This window comes from Diabrotica virgifera, chromosome 3, assembly GCF_917563875.1.
Source record: "Diabrotica virgifera virgifera chromosome 3, PGI_DIABVI_V3a".
In the NCBI taxonomy this organism is placed as follows: domain Eukaryota; kingdom Metazoa; phylum Arthropoda; class Insecta; order Coleoptera; family Chrysomelidae; genus Diabrotica; species Diabrotica virgifera.
Genome location: NC_065445.1, coordinates 256,787,313 through 256,809,809, shown reverse-complemented (window position 1 = coordinate 256,809,809; position 22,497 = coordinate 256,787,313). Strand labels below are relative to the sequence as shown.

Below are 22,497 nucleotides of genomic sequence, written 5' to 3'. Positions count from 1 at the left end.
TCAAGCTTTCTCAATTATAACCCTTTCAAAAATAAACACTTTAAACCGGTGAGACTGACAGATCATATAAAAAATAGATAGGTAAGTAAATTGTTTGTAAAGCGGTAGCGATTAATTTCATTTTGGGAGCTAAACACGGCGAGATTTTCATGATTTTTTACAAAAAAAAGAGGGCCAACTTTATTTTGAGCGTAACTCGCTTATTTTTAATGCTAAAACTTTTCTTAACAATTAAAACAAAGCTTTTTACAAACACCTTAAAAAAGTTTAAATGAGTTTTTCCCGAAAAGTGCTTAATTTTTCGGTGATTTCACCTTGAAATATTCGATTTGGAATTAGACGAATAAGAACGTATTTTTCATGAGCTACAACTCTGTCTTTGTTTGATTGATAGACTTTACTGATACACCATTTTTTTGGGTTTTTTATAAGCTGCACTTTTGCTAAGGACATTTTTTTCGATAAAATATTTACTTTTTGAGTTATTTGCGAAAAACCGTCTGAAAACGTAGTTTTTTTTGTCGAAAAATCAACATTTTCAATGGCAAATAACACGAAAAGTATTGACTTACGTAAAAAACTCTATAGAATAAAAGTTGCTTAAAAGCAGTCAATATATCCATTTACGGTCTTATCTTGAACGTATGTTTTTTCACCCCCGAGAAGGGGTGACTGTTACCCCCCAAGTAAAAGCAACCAACGGCACAATTTCAACTTTGAAGTGGAGAGTAAGTAGAACCTAAATCCAAATTTTCATGCAATCCGGAGTTGCCCCTGAAAATTACACGGTATCGCCGAATTTCCCGTTCATTTACTGGGCTATTCATATAAATAAAAAATTTTATGTAATATAAAAAATAATTTGTCTAAAGTGGAAGTGGTATTTATATGGGCAAATATGAGAAAGTAATGGGTAATGAGAAAGTGGATTGGTTGGCCAAAGATGAAACAATGGTGAGATCCTAATATGTCAAAAAATTTATATTTTTCTTTACATCAACAACTTCCTTCGCCACCTGAATATATATTTAAGTATAACCAGACAAAGCGCGATATTTCTACTATCGTAAGATTAAAAACTCGACATGGAAAATATAAGGCACATTTTCACAAATTAGGAATAGTTAATTCATCAGTTTGCTTTTGTGATAATGTTTCGATTAGAGATTTGAATCATATTTTCTTTGAATGCAAAATTAACGAGAGATAAATAGACCAATTATATTACAATCTACGACAAACACAAGTGTATTTTCCAATTATGTAGTAGAGAATATCTACTAAGTTGTCATGAGATGGAAATAATTAAATTACTCATAAACTACTTGAAAGAAACAAATAGTCATATAAATGAAATAGGTATAAATCAGTATAACAAAAAATAGATTAATGTAAAAATAAAATAAAAATCTGTGGCTAACGGACTTGCATCCAAGCCATCTTTTCACACATACACACGCAATATAGTTATTTTCCTAACAAGTGCAGAAAATCATACTTTTCCGCACGCGACTGCAGTTTGCCGAACGACGCGAAGCGGGAGTTCGGCAAGCAGTCGAGTGCGGAAAAGAGACTTTCTGCAAGAGTTAGGAACAATATTTTTTTTACGAGTCTTTAAAAAATGACCAAATCTTAATCAATTAATTTAATTAATATGAAAATACATACACAAATTAATTCTTTGACAAGGTTGTCAAAACCAATCTTTCAATATAATTAGTTAGCATGACGACGATCTTGGTTTCCATGACAATGATTCAAAACGACTGTTATTGTCTACCGATTTGACTTTCGAATATTATGTCAAAATAATTTTATTTCATCGAATTGTCGCGTTAATTTCATTAAAACAGGAACACAATAAGATACATTTGAAATAAAATAGTAAATAATATCTAAATATTAGTTTGTTGCATGTATTATAATTATTTTAAGACCATATTATAGTTATTATAGTATATTATTCAACGAGCATGTAATGATGGCTATTACTCACGATGATGAAGTTTGCGACACGAGCCGTAGGCGAGTGTCGTAATTCATCAGAGTGAGTAATAGCCATTACATGCGAGTAGAATACTATACTTTTTCTACGACTTTTTTTATTTTAATTAGCAAAAAATTTAATTATCAACTACTCGAGATTTAAATTATAATAATTGACAGAAATACCTAAATGCTATTTACCCCTAGTACGTGGCTGAATAATTGATTGCCTACTATTACTTAATTCTTATTTATTGTAAAAATACAACTAGAAATAGTCAATATAAGTTCTATTCGTTTCCGAAAAATTATAAGCTTAAATTTGTACCTACTGTCAGTGAATCTAATAAATAGGAAATGGCTGTTGTCGGTAGACGTATTTCACAATAATATATAGTTATAATGTACATTTACATTTAACTATAAATAATATAATAATATATAACTATACATAATATGTTATAACATATTTAACACAATATAACTTGAAAAACAATCACAATATTAGTTATAAATTCCAATTAACATAAACAAAATGCGCTAATGTCACTGTCACTAAATTAAATGATAAACGTCAAAATTTTTAGTAAACAAGATATAAACGTACAAAATATACTGACATTGTTACAGTTAAAATTCCTTTAAAAATTTTTCGAAGTTAATTATTGGTATAAATTACAATAATTACACAGGTTTACAAAAAAAAATAAACTGTGGACTATTTGACGAAACCATATGACAAGGGGGTTTTTGGGGTCGCTGATCACGAATCCGGGATCCGCTGACCTCTATCGCATCAGGTAAAGGTCATTTTAAAGTCAAATCAAGATAAATCGACACAATCGCTTTGAAAAAGTATATTAGGGGGTTTTTGGGGTCGCTAATCACAAAACTTGGGTCCGTTGAGCTCTACCGCGTCAGGTAAAGGTCATTTTAAGGTGAAATCAGTTTTGTGATCAGCGACCCCAAAAAACCCCTAATATAAATTTTCAGAGCGACTGTGTCCATTCATCTTGATTCGATCTTGAAATGACCTTGAGCTAGACGTGAGAGAGATCAGCGGACCGCGGATTCATGATCAGCGACCCCAAAAACCCCCTAATATACTTTTTCAGAGCGACTGTCGATTTATCTTGATTTGACCTTGAAATGACCTTTACCTGATGTGATAGAGATCAAAGGAGCCCGGATTCGTGATCAGCGACCCCAAAAACCCCCTTGTCATATGGTTTCGTCAAATAGTCCACAATTTTTTTTTTTTTTTTTGTAAACCTGTGTTATTGTATTAAATAAACAAGTTTAAGTAATTTTATTTACAGTTTATATACGATTAATATTAAGAGGCATGCGCCACTTGAATCTAACTTCAGCCCGTGAGTAATGACCTGTGAGTAACTTCAGCCCGTGAGTAATGAATTATTACTCACGGGTACAGTAATGGGTGCTATTATCTATGAAAAAATAGCGAATAATGAGCATGTTATTAAACGGTCGTAGAAAAAAATATTTAAACGCGTGCGGAAAAGTAAAACTTTCTAAACGAAAACGCGTAAGCGAAAGTAGACATTTTTGCACGCTCGTAGAAAAACTAACTTTTTTTATTTATGTGCACATTTTTAGCGTTTTATTGGGTTATAAAACCAATACAACAATAAATAATACTTGATTATTTGTTACGCAGTTTCTATTTGGAATTGAATCAGTTACAAAGCAATTGACGTTTACCCAATAAATAATCGTGACTGATAGAACGCTGATAGTGTCATTAACTGTATGGTACAATGCTTAATAATTTATTTTTTATATCTATTAACATTTTTGTGCAGGTAACATTCTCATGTTTGATCTTTTGTGATATTATTTTTCACCGCCATCAAGTAGCTAATAACTCCATATCTTTTTTTACAATAAGTAAATTTTGATTAAAAGCTTCTTTGTATATTGCTGAAGATTGGCTATAGTTGTGGCAACTTATCCAATCTTGCTATGTACATATAGTATAGTGATTATAGTCTCGTGATATGTGACGATTGACGAGGTGAACGTATATTCATAGTCTTTTTATTTTCCTCGATACTTTCAATTACATTTGCAAATTACTGTTCAATTTGGAAAGATAGTATTCTTAAAGACATAGCTTTACTGGACATGCTTGTAAAATATTGTTTTGTTGGTTTCAGGAAGAGTGAGTCGTGTTGGTCTTCAAGCTGGCAGCCCAAGAAGGTGCGAGTGGCGCCCAGCGCGCACTCCTACCTAAAGAAACAAAGAGTCAAGAAACCCTCACCGGTAAGTACGTTTTTGTATTTTGTGTTTAAAACTCATTTGTATGTTTTACAAAATCATTTGTCACCTGGTACACGTCGCGTCGGTTCAATTCAGTCCTGTCACAAAGTCTCCCTGATGAAAGGTAAACCTTGAAACATGTGGTGGGGAATGGTGAGAGTCTCGAATTGAATCTAATGAACGCAACCGTCTAGGTTCTTGTGTTGCTGTTGTTGTTACCCAAAAAATTCGTGTTCTACGGGTCAAAATACATAAAAAAACTTGGGTAAGTCCATCTGAATTAAGGAGGCCGTTGTACACTTCGCGTCAAAAAAACTGGTACAACTCTTTTAACCGAAAATCGCGTTTTTCAAGTTGTGTAAGTTGGTCTTGTCAAATGTGTCATTCTAATTTCTAGGGCAACGTTGCCAGTCATCTTAATTAAGTACCCATACATTGATTCGTGTTTTATTATAATTTATGAAAATATTTAAATCCAAAAACAATGATAGTTAATAAGTCTAAACATCACTTTAAATTATTACGTTTAAATTAAAATCGAGAAGCGTGATTGGTTTCTCGTAAATTGTACTGTAAATACAAAACTCTATTGAGTTGTGAGATACTAGAATAAACACACGGGAAAAATAAAAAAAATTGATTTGAAATTAATATAATATGAATAACTTTTACAGTGAACAAGTGTGGAATTTAAATATATGTATTACAATTCGAAACTGCTGAAATATTAATATTTTGTCATAGCTCCATTATTATTAATCACTTCTTGTAATCTTCTGGGCACTGAGAAATAAATTTAGTTATAAATTTTCATCTTCGTCCAACCTTTACCAGGTTTCTTCAATGATAGTCAATTGGTAGTGATAAAAATAATATAATAATAAAAAGAACTAGTTCAAAACTAGGAACATTTTTATAATGGTAGGGGAGACCAAGCGGGCTTTTGCAGTTACTCGAGCGCTTCAGATTATCATATGGGGAGAAACCTGGTACCTTGCAGATGTACCTCTACCATATTATTGGCTCTTAACACAGGGAAGTTCGTTAAGGGGGGCCCGAAAAAAAATCTATCCTTAAAAATACTCGAAATTGTTAGATTAAGATAAGGTAAGTTAAGTACATGCGAAAGAGTCTATATTTCAAAAATCTGACGATTTGAGCGGGGCGTAAGAAAATGGGCGAGTCAAAAAGTTTCACCAAAAAATCGAATATTTCGCGAAATGAACGTCAGATCGAAAAACTAAAAAATACGTCTTCAATATTGTTCAAAAATGTATCGAATGGTACTAAACATGACTCTCCACGGAGAGGGATGGGGCGTAAATTTAAAATTTTAAATACAAACCCCGCGATATTTCGCAACATGAACATCAGATCGGAAAACTGCAAAATACACTTTTAAAATGTTTTTGAAAAATCTATCGAATGATACCAAACACGACCCCCACGGAGGTGGGGTGGGGGGTTACTTTAAAATCTTAAATGGGACCGCCAAATTTTTATTGCAGATTTGGATTCTTTACCGTAAAAATAAGCAACTTTTATTCGAGACATTTTTTCGAACTATGGATAGATGGCGCTATAATCGGAAAAAACGATTGTTGGAAATGGAAAATTCAATTAAAAAAATGGAAAGTTCCCATTAACATGGAAAATTTTACATTTTTTGGTTTTCGGACGTAATAATCACAACCCAATAGGTCCCTGATAACGCTCGAGTCACTGCAAAAGCATACTTTGCTCCCCTACCATAAGTTACTCCTTTTTACTTTGCTGATCTCCTGTAGACTTTTCGAAGGTAATTACCTTACACCTTACACCCTACACTCACACAGTCTGCTAAAGGCATCAACACAGACCGACGCCGTCGATCGATGACCCAATTCCACTTGTTCAAAGATATTTTCTTTGGGGAGCACTCAATGAAAGTATTTTGATTACCTACGGAAACAATCGGAAAATAGTCGCAATGTTACGTACACTGTTATATGGATCAATCGATATGAAAATTGCAGCTGGTTGTATTTTAGATATCGTGCATAATTTGTTAAGAACACGAAATCATGTGTATAAATATTTTAAAGTTTAACCACGCAATGTTAGAAAATGCAAGTATAGAAGCAATCAGTATGTAGTATGTGAGTGGGTTGAAACGATGGATATAAACAGGAACAATATGGTACTTGGCGTTCATAATTGTGTAAGTTTGATAGAATATTTTTACAACCACTATTCAAAGTGCACTTTTCTGCACAGTTTTATGTTAACAAAGTTGATATTTTCTCACAGTATAAGATTTATGACATTTGTGTGCAGAAAAGTGACGTTTCTGTGCCGGAAAGTGACGTTTCTGTGCCGTAAAGTTCTTTTCTGCACAGTACCATTACATTCCACAATAAAATCATAAATATAATAATTATAACATGTTTAGATGAAATGGTTTTATTGAAGATATTAGATTCGATAGTGCTTTTCAAAAAAGAAACTCATGTCCGAGAAATCTGCAAAATTACAAATTACTACCTCATTCTGAGTAACGTTATATATTCTGTTTACATCTGTGGTTAAAATGTAATAAAATATACAACCTGTAAGAAAATTATTATACTTAATTATCGAATATAAATTAAATTATGGATGTTACAACTGTTTTATTTTACAATTTTATTCTTAATAAACATTTTATAATTATAAATTAACCAATAAGAATTTAGCAACCTCAGCAAGATACGTCGAATGAAGTAGGTCTGGTGGAAATCCGTGACTGCATAAATATAACGTCAAATGTGACATTATTTTGTAATAATTTATTTAAAATAGTTTAAATTCAAACAAATTAAGGCAGTGTATTAATTTTTTACCTGATTTCTGTGTAATTTGTTTACGTATAAGGAATTTAAATTGATTAGTATTAATTAAATACAGTTTAAAATTTATAATTTATTATTATAATAAATCCTCGTTTGGAAATTATGATTTTTATTTTTAGCAAAAACTGTGGTTGTAGAAAAAGTATAGTGTGTAACACGTGCAGAAAGGTAATTTCTCATTTCAACTTTTCAAACTCGTGAGAAATTAGTACCTTTCTGCACTTGTTGCACAATATACTATTGTTATACCTATGTAGCTTTATGTTACGTCATTCTACAATTGCATGTCAAAAAATTTCACAATATCTTTTCATGTTCCTCTAATTATCTTGCCTTAACATGTTCACTTCCCATCTTATTTTTGTAGGATTCAACTTTTAAATCATTGAGTGTCAAAATTACTTTCAAAAACAGGATTCAACAGGTACTTATTATGTCATTGCACAAAACATTCACTATGAAACATTCACATATGCACTTTCTAAGTTGTTTTCTGTCTTACAAATGGCACATTTTCTTTGATAAATTGTTCTTTGAATATGATCTCTTGTTATCGAAGTTCTAACGTCATCAGGTACTCGTGATGTGGATGGCTTAGGAAATGATGGACGTCCTGCATTTTTCGGATCGGAAAATTCTGAGGAAATACATAAGCTTTTGCTACTTTTCGTCTGTACTCTAGTAGAGACACTTTCGTTTCGTGACTAATGCTGTAAAGCACATGCGCATTTGTTACTGCAACACCTATACCATCAGTAAAAAGCGGGATGTACGACTTTTTTCTTTTTATTTAAATCCTATACTTTTGAACGTTCCAATCTAAGTTGTTCACACCTCCCATCCCTTTATTGCATTCTTGGAAAAGTGTATGCTGGGATAAGCGGACATCTTTCTTTTCTGAGCGTCTGTATCTATTCACGTAACATTCGATCTTCTCATGATTTGATAATACCTTCACAACGTTGTTATCCTTCCATATTGCAGGTAGGATTTCGCTATCCTTGTCATTTGACACTGGCCAGATGTTGCATATGTTGTATCGAGCAGTACAAGTTGCTCTACTCCATTTTCTCTCAATAGAAAGCTTGAAAAAAACGTTACAACTACAACAAATGCTCCAAGTTTCATTAGAGATGATTCGTCTGATTTTGAATTGTTGTCTTCATATGCATTCATTTGAAAGCAATAGCCTGATTCAGAGCAACATAAAGCCCATTGTTTGAACTTAATGGTTGTCCTCCAATAAAATGTTTTAGATAATGGTGTCCGCGGTACCCCGTCAAAATAGCCCCGTCAAAAAAGCGCCGACAAAATAGCCCCGACATAATATCCCGCACACAAAATAGCTCCGACAAAATAGCCTGCAGACAAAATAGCCGCGGAATAATAGCCCGCCGACAAAATAGCCCCGACAAAATAGCCCCGACAAAATAGCCCCGAAAAAAAAAGCTTCCTTCAGAATTCACCATGAAATAATTCCTTAAAAATACATTTTTTCGGAAATGGTAATTATCCTCTATTCAGATGTTTATCTTAACTACATTAAATAAAAATTGTCTTTTCAGAGAACTCGAGTCCTGTCTTTCCTGCCTCTTGGAAGTTTGAACATTTAAGTTAAGCGATAATCAATGTTAATTTATGATATAAAATAAAACATTTTTTTCTGTTTTCGGGCAACAGTAAAATGCATTTTAAATTAAATAAATTAAATACATTCTTCCTTTTTGTCAAATAATTTAAATTAAAAAAAAGTTTTTGGACACCTTGTATAAATAATTATGTAATTGTTTATAAGAGGCTGTTTTAGCCGGGGCTATTTTAGCCGGGGCTGTTTTGACCGGGGCTATTTTGTGTGCGATCTATTTTGTCGGGGCTATTTTGTTTGTGGGCTATTTTGTCGAGGCTATTTTGTATTCGGGCTATTTTGACGGGGCTTTTTTGACGGGGCTGTTTTGACCGGGCTATTTTGACGGGTCACGGGTGTCCGCAATATCATTTGCTCATCAATACCAAGTTTTCTGTAAAAACACCAAATTTCAAGTGGTGGCTTTCCAAATGGGGATGATGATACTTAATGATGGGTCTGCTCACATTTCGATAATAGTCGAACGATATCTGTATTTAGATAATATCTAATGCAGTAGAGTGACTGTCTAACCTAGCAGTTCTCAAATATTTTTGGTGACAGAACCCTTTTGAAAAACTAAGTTTTTAATGGAACATAAAATTTTATCACAAATGGACCCCGCAGAAACCTTATGGGAAATGGATCTCTGTCAAATGCTCTGAAACTTTGGGTTCTGGTAGTCCTTGATGTGTAGAACAAAAGACTCAATGGGTGCATAACTCCAAAAAATCATGGTTTTAAGATATAAGCCTCTGAAGTTATAGGTACAGTGAGGACGTTTGAGTTGGAATAAATTCATTTTCTCGAGAATGGGTTACTCTGGCGATAAATTACAAATCAGGTCAATTTTTATTTTTAAACTATAATTTGTTGACATATATCTCATACTAGTGATGTCATCCATCTGGGCGTGATGGCGCAATCGATGATTTTTTTAAATAAGAATAGGGGTCGTATGATAGCTCATTTGAAAGGTTATTAAATTCTCTATTCAATAATATAAACATTAACACAATTATTTATACAGGGTGCCCAAATTTTTTTTTAATTAAATTAGTTGAGACAAAAAGTAGAATTTATATAATTTATTTAATTCGAAATACATTTTACCATTGTTCGAAAACAGAAAAAAATGTTCATTTGATAAATTAATATTATTTTTCGCTTAAATTCAATATTAAAGCTGCCATCCACCTGCCTCTTAGCAGTTTGAACATTTAATTTAAGCGAAAAGCAATGTTTATTTTTCAAATTAACATTTTTTCTGTTTACTGACAGCAGTAAAATGTATTTCGAATTAAATAAATTATATACATTTTTCCTTTTGTCTCAATTGGAAGTTCCCAATTGTCTGTATGTATTGTGTTCAACAATTATGTTAGTGTTTATATTAGTGAATAGAGAATTAAATAACTTTTCAAATGAGCTATCACACGACCCCTTTCGCTTAAATTAAATGTTCAAACTGCTAATAGGCAGGCAGGTGGCAGCTTTAATATTGAATTTAAGCGAAAAACAATATTTATTTATCACATAAACATTTTTTTCTGGTTTCGGACAACAGTAAAAAGTATTTAGAATTAAATAAATTATATACATTCTTCTTTTTGTCTTAATTAATTTAATTCAAAAAATTTTTTTGTGTAAATAATTATGTTAATGTTTATATTATTGAATAGAGAATTGAATAACCTTTTAAATGAGCTATGACACGACCCCTATTCTTATTTAAAAAAATTATCGATTGAGCCATCACGCCCAGATGGATGACGTCACTAGTATGATATATATGCCAAAAAATTATAATTTAAAAATAAAAATCGACGTGATTTGTAATTTATCTCCAGAGTCGCCCATTCTCGAGAAAATGAATTTATTCCAACTTAAACGTCCTCACTGTACCTATAACTTCAGAATCTTATATCTTAAAACCATGATTTTTTGGAGCTATGCGCCCATTGAGTCTTTTGTTCTACACATCAAGGACTACCAGAACCCAAAGTTTCAGAGCATTTGACAGAGATCCATTTCCCATAAGGTTTCTGCGGGGTCCTTTAAAAAGATTGGCAAAATTCAGAAAGAAGAAATTATCAACTCCCCTCAAAAACTAAGTATTCGCGGAATTCGCTGATCTAAGTATTCGCGGAAAACGTAGTGGAAAGTGAAATACAAGGCAGAAGGGTGCAAGAAAGAAGCAAAATTTCTTGGTTGAGAAGCTCAAGTCGATAGGATCTAATAAGTAATGATGGATAACGTATACAATATAACAAAACGTTATATGATGATGCAAGGAAAAAACAGCCATACAAATCATGGACGGGGTTTCGTGGGACAAAAAATATCTCCAAGAAAACAAACGAGACCATTCTACATAGTTTGGAATTATAGACCTGGATCCCGCGTACCAAAAAAAAGTTGATCAATAGCAAGCTGAAAATTTATTAATAGCTTAACGGTATCTAGTCGGACAAACTTTGATGTACGGGAACATCGGAACAGGCCAAGATTTAATTGTGGAACAGGTTAAAAATTTGGAACGTCAGACTACGAAAACGTTCCATGTATTTTGTCGGACAGAACTTCCAATTGATTTGTTACCATTTCATTAAACTCTCATGCAAAAATCAGACTGGTGTTTATCACCAACTGGGCATTTTAATGAGTGGAACACGAAGAACATGTCAAATGACAGGAATCAGGTGTTGGTTAGTAATAGATTTTTGATTTTTTGCATGAGAGTTTAATGAAAGGGTAACTAACAAGTCAGTTGGATGTTCTGATGTTTTCGTAATTTGACGTTCAAAATTTTTAAACTGTTCCACAATTAAAACTTCGCCTGTTCCAGTGTTCCCGTACATCGAAGTTTCTCCGACTAGACACCGTTAAGCTATTAACAAATTTTCAGCTTGCTATTAATCAACTTTTTTTTGGCACGCGGGATCCGGGCCTATATATTGTTCCAAAGTTTGGCCATTAAAAACCAAAACTAAAAAAAACTAGCCACGGAAATGAACTTGTCGAGAAGGTCAGCCTGGAAGATCACATCATTACCAAAAGCACCCAAGACGACATAGAAGACCACAAATAAGTTACAAAGAAGATATCGACGGTGAACCTAAAGGAACGGGGAATTGAAGAATGGAAGAAAGGAGGTTAATAAAAATGTGTACATGTGCCAAGTTTATGGTTTTTATTTGAAAAATATTTTACGAAATATGTACATATGTGAGAGTATGAATATACTTTCAGAGGGTGTGGACTGTAGTTAGGGGATTGCTAGTTTACTGGTTCAAGTGGGAGTAAAAGGTTTTATACAGACAATATTCATATGTATCATAAAGTCTTACTAAGGTGTGAAATCTTGTCCGGAACACTGAAGCCGGTCACATACGAGATGACTGTTTACGTACGACGTGCCTCGCGTTTTGACTGTTGCGATATCGTGTATGGCGTCACTCCCGAATTACTGTTCGTGCACGTATTGCTATTGTTCGAAACGAAACAGCCCAAAAGAAAGGCTGGACCGTCAACAAGAGATGAGCGGTACCGACTTTATACGTCGAAAGATCGTGGCGAAGAGATTGCACCCTCACGTGTGAGTGGTACTTGTTGACCGTCGAACGGCTGATGAGAGAGAGAGAGAAGTTCACCCTTTGGCGGGTGTACGAGAAGAGAGCAAATTCTCAATCCCAAATTGTCCAAATATTGTCTGTCTGTAAAGGTGAGGAGAGAGGGTAAGAAATAGGAGGGATGAAATGGTACTATTAAACAGGGCTGGCTTGAGATTTATTTAAAGTTAAGGGTTTTAATAAGAGATTAAACACAGTAAACAATATGATAATATTTTTGACATGTGAAAATTGAACAAATATTGTCTCGTAAGCCGATTGAACGAAAGTACTAATCGGTTTAGTCTTTTGTTTGTGGATTTTAGTGTTATTTTCTCTAAAATAATTAGGATACTTCATTCTATTAAGAAATATCTTTGATTTAAAATTATTCTAATTTAACTATAATAAAAAAACAATTTTACTTCTTGTAAGTTTAAAATAAATATTATGTCTACTTATGAGATTATATCGGCACGTTTTTAGGATTCATTTTCTATTTTAGGCAGAATTTTATCGACCAGTTTAGTTTAACCTCGCTTCTAGTTAGAAAATGGGTTTGTTCAAATAAAATAGAACTTCAACCTACCCCAGTTTATATTATAACCGCGCGCTAGAATGATTAGGATTACCGATATCGCGAATATGGATTTATTCGCTTTATATCCATAAAATAAATTATTGCCCATCACAATGTAGTGTCCCTAAAACAGTTATGAGATAGTTAAAGTGAAAATGGCAACAAAATAAAATTAATACAGTGATGGAAAAATTATAAGTGATACCAATTAATAATAATTGAGTGCAAGTTTTTTAGTTGTTTCTAATATGGGTCATTTCTTCATTTTCTTTTGCTTTTGCAAAAGCTTGTAAATTACATTATATATTCCAAAAAAAAGTGTTATTTGGAAAAGTTACTTTTCCACCCTTAACTTATTTGTCACTTCGTTGTGACAAAATCATATTGTGTTGAGATGAAATTATTTTTTTACATTGCTGAACTAGGAAAAGATTAAAGACGATATCGCAATATTCCGTTGCAGTTCTAAATGAATTTCACTATGCAAAAAATGCGTCAATACTTCCCCAATATTTACGAACGTATTGTAAATCTATTAGTACCTTATCATAAAGCTACGAGTTGTATCTTCTACTTGCCAAAGACTGGTGTGTTTTGGGGGCGTTGTAGTTGCTGTGCGACTAAAGGTAATAGCGTATTTTTAGGTGTATCAATGTTTAGCTTTGTGTTTGAAATCATAATAGTACGTTCTTTAACGGTAAAATATTGCAAAACCTCTAAATTTTAAAGAACCGCTTGGATTGACATGAAATTTGGCATACACAGTGCTAATAAGTCAAAGAAAAAAAGTGATATTGTGCCGATGTGTGCTTTTCCCCTAGGGGTGAGTTTCACCCAGAGCCGGATTTAAGCCAGTGGAGGCCCCTGGGCAGAATTGGTGTGGGGGCCCTACGTCCTACCATTAAAAAAATGTTGATCTACTTTTACAAATATCTATATTGTTAAATAATAAAAAATACAAGAGCTATAACTTGTTACAGTAAAATATTAAAAATAAACATAGTATGGCTGAAAGACTTACTGGAACATAGTATGAATAAAGTATAATTCTCTACACATAGTAAGATGTATGGTAAAAGCCCGGGTACTTTTCGAGATTTTTAATTTAAAATTCCTTGATTATGTCGGACATGTCTATGCTATAAGAACGCTATAAGACATCGTGATCAATTATCATTATAGATTCAAACGCTCTTGGCCCATTATAGACCGAAGTTAATTTTTTAATTAACTTAAGTTTTGAGAATGACCTCTCCAACTACAGTTATTTAGCATCAGAACTAAATTTAAACGAAGTGTCACCTCAACGTTTGGAAAAGTATCATTCATATGCTTTTCTTCTAGCAGTCGGTACATTTGAAGTTCTTTGCTTATATTTGATTTCATCTTTAAATGAATTGAAAAATTATACAATTTGTACTAGTTCGACACCTAGGATTTCATCTAAATAATTGCTATAAATGTCGGTAAGCTTTAGTGAGTGAGCTTCAGTTTCATTGGGAGTTAAATTTTTCAAATGATGTAAAAACCCAAAACAATTGGAATGGATAGATATGCAGAAAGCCTCTGACTTTATGAGGTGATCTATAATAGCGATAAAATTTTCAGTCCTAAATTTCTCTGATGTTGTCATTTCAGTCTCTTGAAATGTTCCACTTACCATCACGCCTTGAGTTTCATATATTTCGAAAATGCGCATGTCTTGACTGTATAATTTCTTTAAATGATCTAAGTGCCGCCACCCTTTAATTAAGGGCAATATTTGGATCTTGGAGAATATGACTTGAGCTATTTGTTTTTTCTAAGATTTCATTCCAAAATATTGCAAATATTCCTGTTTCCAGTAAACACATTCGATTACACAAACCATTTGTATCGCTACGAGTTTTAAATTGTTCCTCACCGTCTTCTGAAATTTTGATCTGATTATAACCTTTAACTAGTGATTTGGCGGCATCACTTTTCTAGATAACAAAAATAAGAAATCAAATAATGCTGTGGCAGCAGGACAACACTCAGCTGCAGCTTCTGCAACTAAATTCTGAGATTGGGCGGCACAAGTGTTTGCATAAAACAAAAATAAATCTATGTGAATAATTTGCTGCTTTTTTGCTGCTATTTTTTACGTTTGAGGCTTTGTGGGGGCCCCCGGAATGTGGGGGCCCCGGGCAGCTGCCCAGCCTGCTCTCCCTTAAATCCGGCCCTGGTTTCACCCCCTTTTGGGGATGAAAAATATATGTTCAAAATAAGTCCGGAAATGGATAAAATGACTAATTCTAAGCAACTTTTGTTCTATAAAGTTTTTTCACCAAGTTAATACTTTTCGAGCTATTTGCGAATGAGTATGTTAATTTTTCTACAAAATAACCACGTGTTCAGGCGGTTTTTCGCAAATAATTCAAAAAGAAAGTAGGTATTTGGTCGAAAAAAAAATCTTATCAAAAATATAGCACGCAAAAAAGTGAAAACCATGGTGTATATGTTACAGTTCAAGTTGATTCTCAGTTAGAGTTGACTCCAACTAGTTGGAGTCAACTCCAACTGAAACGAGCAGTAAAAGTTGATTTTAAAAATTTAAATCAACTTTTACTAGTTGGAGTCGACTCTTCCTGGATCGATTCAGTAAATGTTGATTATACGAGAATCTCAAGTGCATTTTTGATGAGTGTGCGTTTCTTTGTTTTGACCGTTTCAACTACTTATTAGTATAGTCTGTAACGTCGCCCCCGTTAGGTAAATTATTCTGATTCGATTTTTTCCACAAACTTGCTCAAAGAAATACATCCGTATAACAATCCTTATAACAAATACACAGGGTGTCACGCGGTACCGCGGTCGAAAAAGTGTTTAACCAATTTCAGTGAAGTCAGTCAGTAAAGTGACTCTTTATCGAACGAGTCTGATATTACGAGCAGAGAAACAGACGCGTTCGATAAAGAGTATTGAGGTGGTGCGTACAAAATTGTATCGTCAATCATAAAAAACATTAACACTTACTTACAACTTTGAGGAAATTTTTTTAATTTTAGACGAAATAAAAATATCGTATGACAGTAATCAACAGTAATGACAGATGACTTTTGCATGATGGTCGGTTTTGATGTGTAATCGATAGTTATATCAATATTGTATACCTACCTAATTACTAAATCTGTAAAGTTTTGATTTATTTTGTATGAATATAATTGCGAAACACTACAGAATTTTACTTTTTGACATAAATTTTATTAATAATAAGATAAATTTTGTACAATATTTTTAATAATTAAAGTAAATAAATTTTAATTTCACTCAAATAAATAATCGATTGCTGCCATTGACCATTTACATTCAATCTCGGTTAATTTGATTAATTATCGCGGCAGGTAAAGTAACATTCTTCTTTCAATACAACAAAGTGTTACTTTAATGAGTACAATAATGAATGATTTTAGTGAAGTTTGGCGATAAACAATGATTTTAAACAAATTCGCAAAAATACATAATTTTTTCACTTCGTACAAATTTTTTTTGATCCGTTGGACTTTTTTCTCTAAAATTGACTGTTATCGAGTTATAAGCGACTTAAAATTTGAAAAACGCCAAAATAACCATTTTCAAGGTTTAATAACTCGGTTAAAGATAATTATTGTGAAAATTTTTTGCTCAATTAGAAATCCAATGAAATCAATTAATTTGTGGTCATCTGATTGAATACAACCAATAAAACCAACATTATACTGAAAACAGATCCCATGGGCTGTTTTCACTCAATCATGTAGCTATGGATACCTACATTTCGTTTCATTTCGATTTTGACATTTCAAATATTCAATATTTCAAAATGTCACGATTTGGTTGTAATACTGATGAGAATATTAATGAAATTATCGAATCAAATATACCAAAGAATACTGTTTATAGTAAAAAATTAAAAAAAAGTTTAAAAGGAAAAAAAATTACTAATCACTCCAATAGATCGACCGCGGTCAGTTGGTTGGCCAAAAGTGGTGTTCAAGAGCAAGAGCTTATAAAAATTACGGGGCATAACAATCCCAACTCAATAAAACCGTACTTGAACATTGACGAAGAACATCATAATAAAATTATTAACAGCATGCGTAGTGGAAATACATCTTCATCAGTTATAGAAACTAACATGTCTGGATCTTCATTAAATTTTTCTAATTGTTCCTTTGTTAATTGCACATTTAAATAAATTGTTTCTGCTCTGTATTTTTTTTTCATAACCAGCAAAAAATTTTCTATCCGAATAACCCTCGAACATTGATAAATGCTCAAAAATTTTTTAACAACTTTCTCAAGCTTGTTGCTTACAGGCAACAGACCTCCGCCTACGGCGTCGGTCTGTTTCCAAGCAACAAGCTTTCGAAATCTGTTATAAAAATTTTTCGAACAATTATCAATGTCCTTGGGTTATTACTACTGAAAATCGAGCGAGCGGCCGTGGAGTAACGGCATTATCGCTGGCCTCATACGCCAGTGCACGTGGCTTCGAGCCCTGCTAAAGACAAACCATTTTCGTTTTCAATAATGACACGAGCCGTCTCACCGTGCCTCGGAGAGCACGTTAAGCAGTCGGTCCCCCTGGGCTAGTGTACATCGACACTAGTTACTTGAAACAGGGTTAAAGATGTAATTGGCGCCGGAACTGTCCGAAAGGCAAAAAGGCCATACAATATTATATATTATGAAAGTCAGAAACTAAAAAAATCAAAGATTAAAACTACCTCTAAGATCCTGAAGAAATTTTTGTCATTATTTCATTAATAAGATATTATTTTTAATTATCAACAATGAGCGCTAACCGTGTATTGAGGCGGCCGTCAATGTATGTGCGAGTGAGATTCACCATTGGACGGCTGGAATGGTGCATCTCTTTAGCACTCACCATTGACGGCCGCCTAATACGCACTTAGCGCTCATTGTTAATAATTAAAGATAAAGCTTAGTAATAAAATAGTGACAAAAATTTCTGCTGGATCTTGTAGAGGGGGCTATAAACTTTGATTTGGTTACTTTCTGACTTTTCATAATAATGGATTTTAACCGAGTTATTAAGCCTTGAAAATGGCTATTTTCGCATTTTTCAAATGTTAAATCGCGTATAACTCGACAACAATCAATTTTAGAGAAAAATCACAAAATACCTTTTTTTGCTCAAAATAACCCAAATGATCTAAAAAAAAATTGTTCGAAGTGAAAAAATTATTTTTGTGAATTTGTCTAAAAAAAATTGTTTAAACAATTTATCGATCAAGGTACTGCCTGACACCCAGTAGATTTTTTATAAGGACCTCTTTTTGAGTAAGTTTGTGCAAAAAATTCGAATCGGAGTAATTTACCTAACGGGGGCGACGATACAGCCTAGACTAATTTGAACATATTCAGTAACATTTAATTGCTAGAATCGGCTGTTTGTGTGAATCAGAATCAACTTTTACTAAATGGCATTAGGAAGAGTATACTTTTCCTAGTTGGAGTCTACTTTTACTAGTACATGTTGAATATAAATCTTCATTTTATATTTATAATCAACTTTTACTGAAACCAGCCGTTAGAGTTGACTCCAACTAGTTAGAGTCAACTCCAACTGGATAATCAACTTGAACTGTAACATATATATTAGATCACTATACCTAGTAGAAGCAGAGTTATAGCTAATCAAAAATAGGTTCATATTCGTCAAATTCCAAATCGAATATTTTAACGTGCAATAACCAAAAAACGAAGCACTTTTTTGGGAAGAACTCTATTTAACTTTTTGAAAGTGTTTAAAAAATATTCAGAAAAGTAAAGCCGACTTTTTTTATTGTTTAAGATTTTTGATATCTCTAACAATTTTTAAGTTATTTTGAAAAAAAAAAAACATTTTTTTTTAAATTAAATTTTTTTAAAATATTACTTTAAAACCAAATTTTTTCAAAAATAAGCACTTTGAATCGATGAAACTTACAGATCATATAAACACAACATAAGTAAGTAACTTGTGAAGCGGTAACGATTAATTTCATCTAAATTGCTAATTGGGGGTGATCTTCCTGATTTTTTTGCAAAACAAGAGGGACCAACTTTATTTTGAGCGTAACTTGCTTACATTTGATGCTAGAATTTTTTTTATAAAAACAGAAATAAAGCTTTTTTAAACAGTTTAAGAAAATTGTAATGTGTTTTCCCCAAGAATGCTTCACTATTTGGATATTTCACATTGAATTATTCTATTTGGAATTTTTTGAATATGAACCTATTTTTCATTAGCTATAACTCTGCTTTTGCTAGGTATAGAGAACTAATATATTATATACACCATTTTTTTTTTTAAATTTTTTATAGGCTATAGTTTTGCTAAGAATATTTTTTTCGACAAAATGCTTACGTTTTGAGTTATTTGCGAAAAATCGTCTAAAAACGTGATTATTTTGTTGAAAAATGAACATATTCACTTTCAAATAACTCGAAAAGTAAAAGTTGCTTAAAATTAGTCAGTTTATCCATTTCGGGACTTATCTTGGACATATATTTTTTCACCCCCGAGATGGGGTGATACTCACCCCCAGGGCAAAAGCACATATCGACACCATAGCACTTTTTTTCTTTGACATGTTAGCTATGCCTGTGCCAAATTTCATGTCAATCCAAGCGGTTCTTTAAAATTTACAGCAAAAACCGTGATAGAATGTACTATAATGTTCAACGAGCTCATTGAATCTTTATTTGAATATTGCTCCAAATATCAGTATACCAATTACACAAATACAATAGTTTTTTGCACAACACGATAACATTATGAAAAAATTTATAGTAAAAGCACATTTGACAGACTAACTCCTCTGGTCTAGATGTATAAATCCATGATCTCCACGGAGGTTGGCCATCGTCATGCACACTTTTTTGAAGAGTTATTTTGATCTGCACCCACACAACTCTTAGAATTTTCAACCAAGATATTCGTCTTCTTCCCTCACTACTTCTGTCCTGAATTTTGCCTTGTATTATGAGTTGCCGTCTTTTTTCCACGCATTATTTGTCCAGAAACTTTCCTTTCTTTCTTCATTATTCTTAATACTTTGACGTTTGTAATGTAATCACCCATGGGATCTTCAGAATCCAAATATACATCCACATCTCAATACTGAAAAGTCTTCTTGTCTTTTGATTCAGCGTCCACGATTGATCTCCCTGGTATAGCTACTGTATACATAAAGTCTATCGTATTTTTAGCTCTAATGTCCAATCTCTTCTAATACTTAGTCCAGAATCCGAAGCTTTTCACCTCGCAATTTTTACAGAATGGATTGATTTGCTTCAAAATTTGAGAATAAGTAGTGGATAGTCCAAGGATCAAAATCTATATGATGCCGAAAGGCACTTTCACCATGGGGGTGGTTGCCACCCCATCTCGGGGGTGGAAATTTTTTATTATATTTTGACCGCAAAAGTTGATAAAAATATTCATTCTAAGCAAAAATGTTCTATACATTTTTTTGATAAAATTAATAGTTTTCGATTTATTCGCTATCAAAAGTGTTAGTTTTATGTATATCTAAAAATCAATGTTTTTCGATGGTATACTCATTTACGATTCACTCAATTTTTGCCGTAGAAAAAATATTTTCAAACCAAGTTGTTGGGAATTAAATAACCTACAATTTCATATTCAAACATTTTTTGTATCTCTGATGCTAATCTTACTATTCTGAAGAGAATGGCATTTTTTACCAAATTACAAAAAATCGTTATTCGCTTTAAACTCCAGTTTTTTTAAAAAATAATTATTTTAAGCTAGTCAAACTTCTAGAATCTATTAATAATACATAAGTAAAGAAAAATAAATAAGGCCAATGACTAAAAACACTGCCAACTTAGATTATTATGCTTCCAATTGGATATCTCCTTTTTTTTCAAAAAAATATATTGATTTTTTAACCGTAACTTTTTTTATTTTATATCTTAAAAAGTTTAGTAAAAAAGAATTTTATAGGTTTTTACAAGATCTATAAGGCTATTAATATTAAAGTAAAGGTGGTTTTTGCATGTTATTACAAGTTTTAATTGTCAATAGTTCACTCAATTTTTGCCGTAGAAAAAACTTTTGCATACCAAGTTCTTGGGAATTAAATAGGCTATAATTTCATATTTAAATATTTTTTCGTATCTCTGATGCTAATCTTTCTATTCTAAAGAAAAGGGCATTTTTTACCAAACTACAAAATCTCGTTATTCGCTTTTAACTCTATTTTTTTTTAAATAATCGTTCTAAGCCATTCAAACCTCTAGAACCTATTAATAATACAGTAGAGCGTCGATAATCCGAACTAATTGGTACAGGGGTAGTTCGGATTATCAAATTGTTCGGATTATCGAACATCTGCTCAAAATATATACAAAGCTCATAAACATAATACATATGTACATATATGTACATATATGATTATTAATATGTTGTGACTGTTAAATTATATAAATTTGTTAATTTTTGGGGAATTCCGTCGATATTTGGTGGGCTAATTAGTAAAACACTTTAAACTGTTGTCGAGCTTTCGAAAAATTTATTTTCTTTTTCAAGACAATCTATAAATGAAGATATATAAATTTAGATAACATTAAAAAAAAAGAACTTACTATATTATTACGTATGTACATACGTTTTAGTTACAAGAATAAAACACCTGCATAATAAACAAATACAATATTGTGTGTATTTCTGCATAAACAAAACAAAAATCCGCGGTCATATTGTGTCCATATTGTCATATTAAATGCAAAAATTCGGTCCGCGATCATATTTTTTAACTATATATTTTTTTTTGTTCGGATTAGCAATCGTTCGGATTACCAGGGTTCGGATTATCGACGCTCTACTTTACATAAATAAAGAAAACCAAATCAGGTCAATGACTAATTTTAATTAGGGTGGTGATTAGGGGGTTGTTTCCGACCACTTTTTGCTGAAAAAAATAGGGACCGACATTTTTTTCATCATAAGTCACTTAATTTTTGAGCTAGAGACTTTTTTTTATTCCCAGACATAGATATTTTTAAATACGTTAAATTAGTTTCAGCAAGTTATGCTCGAGAAATGCATAGTTTTTCCGTCTATTGACTTTGAAACTACAATATTTAGCATTTGACGAAGAAGAGCTAACATATAATAAAGTATAGCTCGATTACTATTGGTCCTAAAGAAAATTGAAAAAAACGGTTTTGTTTATTTTTTTAAAGGTACATTTTTGTTAAGTAAAGTTGTTTTGATAAAACGAAAACTTTTTAAGTTATTAGCAGAAAACTGATTAAAAACATTGATTTTTTCGATATAAAATTAACACTTTCGATAGCGAATAAATCAAAAACTATTAATTTTATCAAAAAAATGTATAGAACGTTTTTTGCTTACAATGAATGTTTTTATCAACTTTTGCGGTCAAAATGTAATAAAAACTTTCCACCCCGGAGATGGTGTGGCAACCTACCCTATGGTAAAAGCGCCTTTTGGCATCATATAGATTTTGATCCTTGTACTATTCACTACTTATTCTCAAATTT

At 32.4% G+C, this 22,497-nt stretch overlaps 1 protein-coding gene across 2 annotated transcripts in view; it reads left to right on the top strand.

Moving 5' to 3' along the window:
- Positions 1–22,497, top strand: part of LOC114338747 (trafficking kinesin-binding protein milt) — a 318,823-nt gene that overhangs the window by 35,424 nt on the left and 260,902 nt on the right. For both annotated transcript variants that reach the window (XM_050647317.1, XM_050647318.1), the window contains exon 2: positions 4,167–4,272. The gene's annotated coding sequence lies outside the window, so the exon portion shown is untranslated. The remainder of the gene's footprint in view (positions 1–4,166; positions 4,273–22,497) is intronic.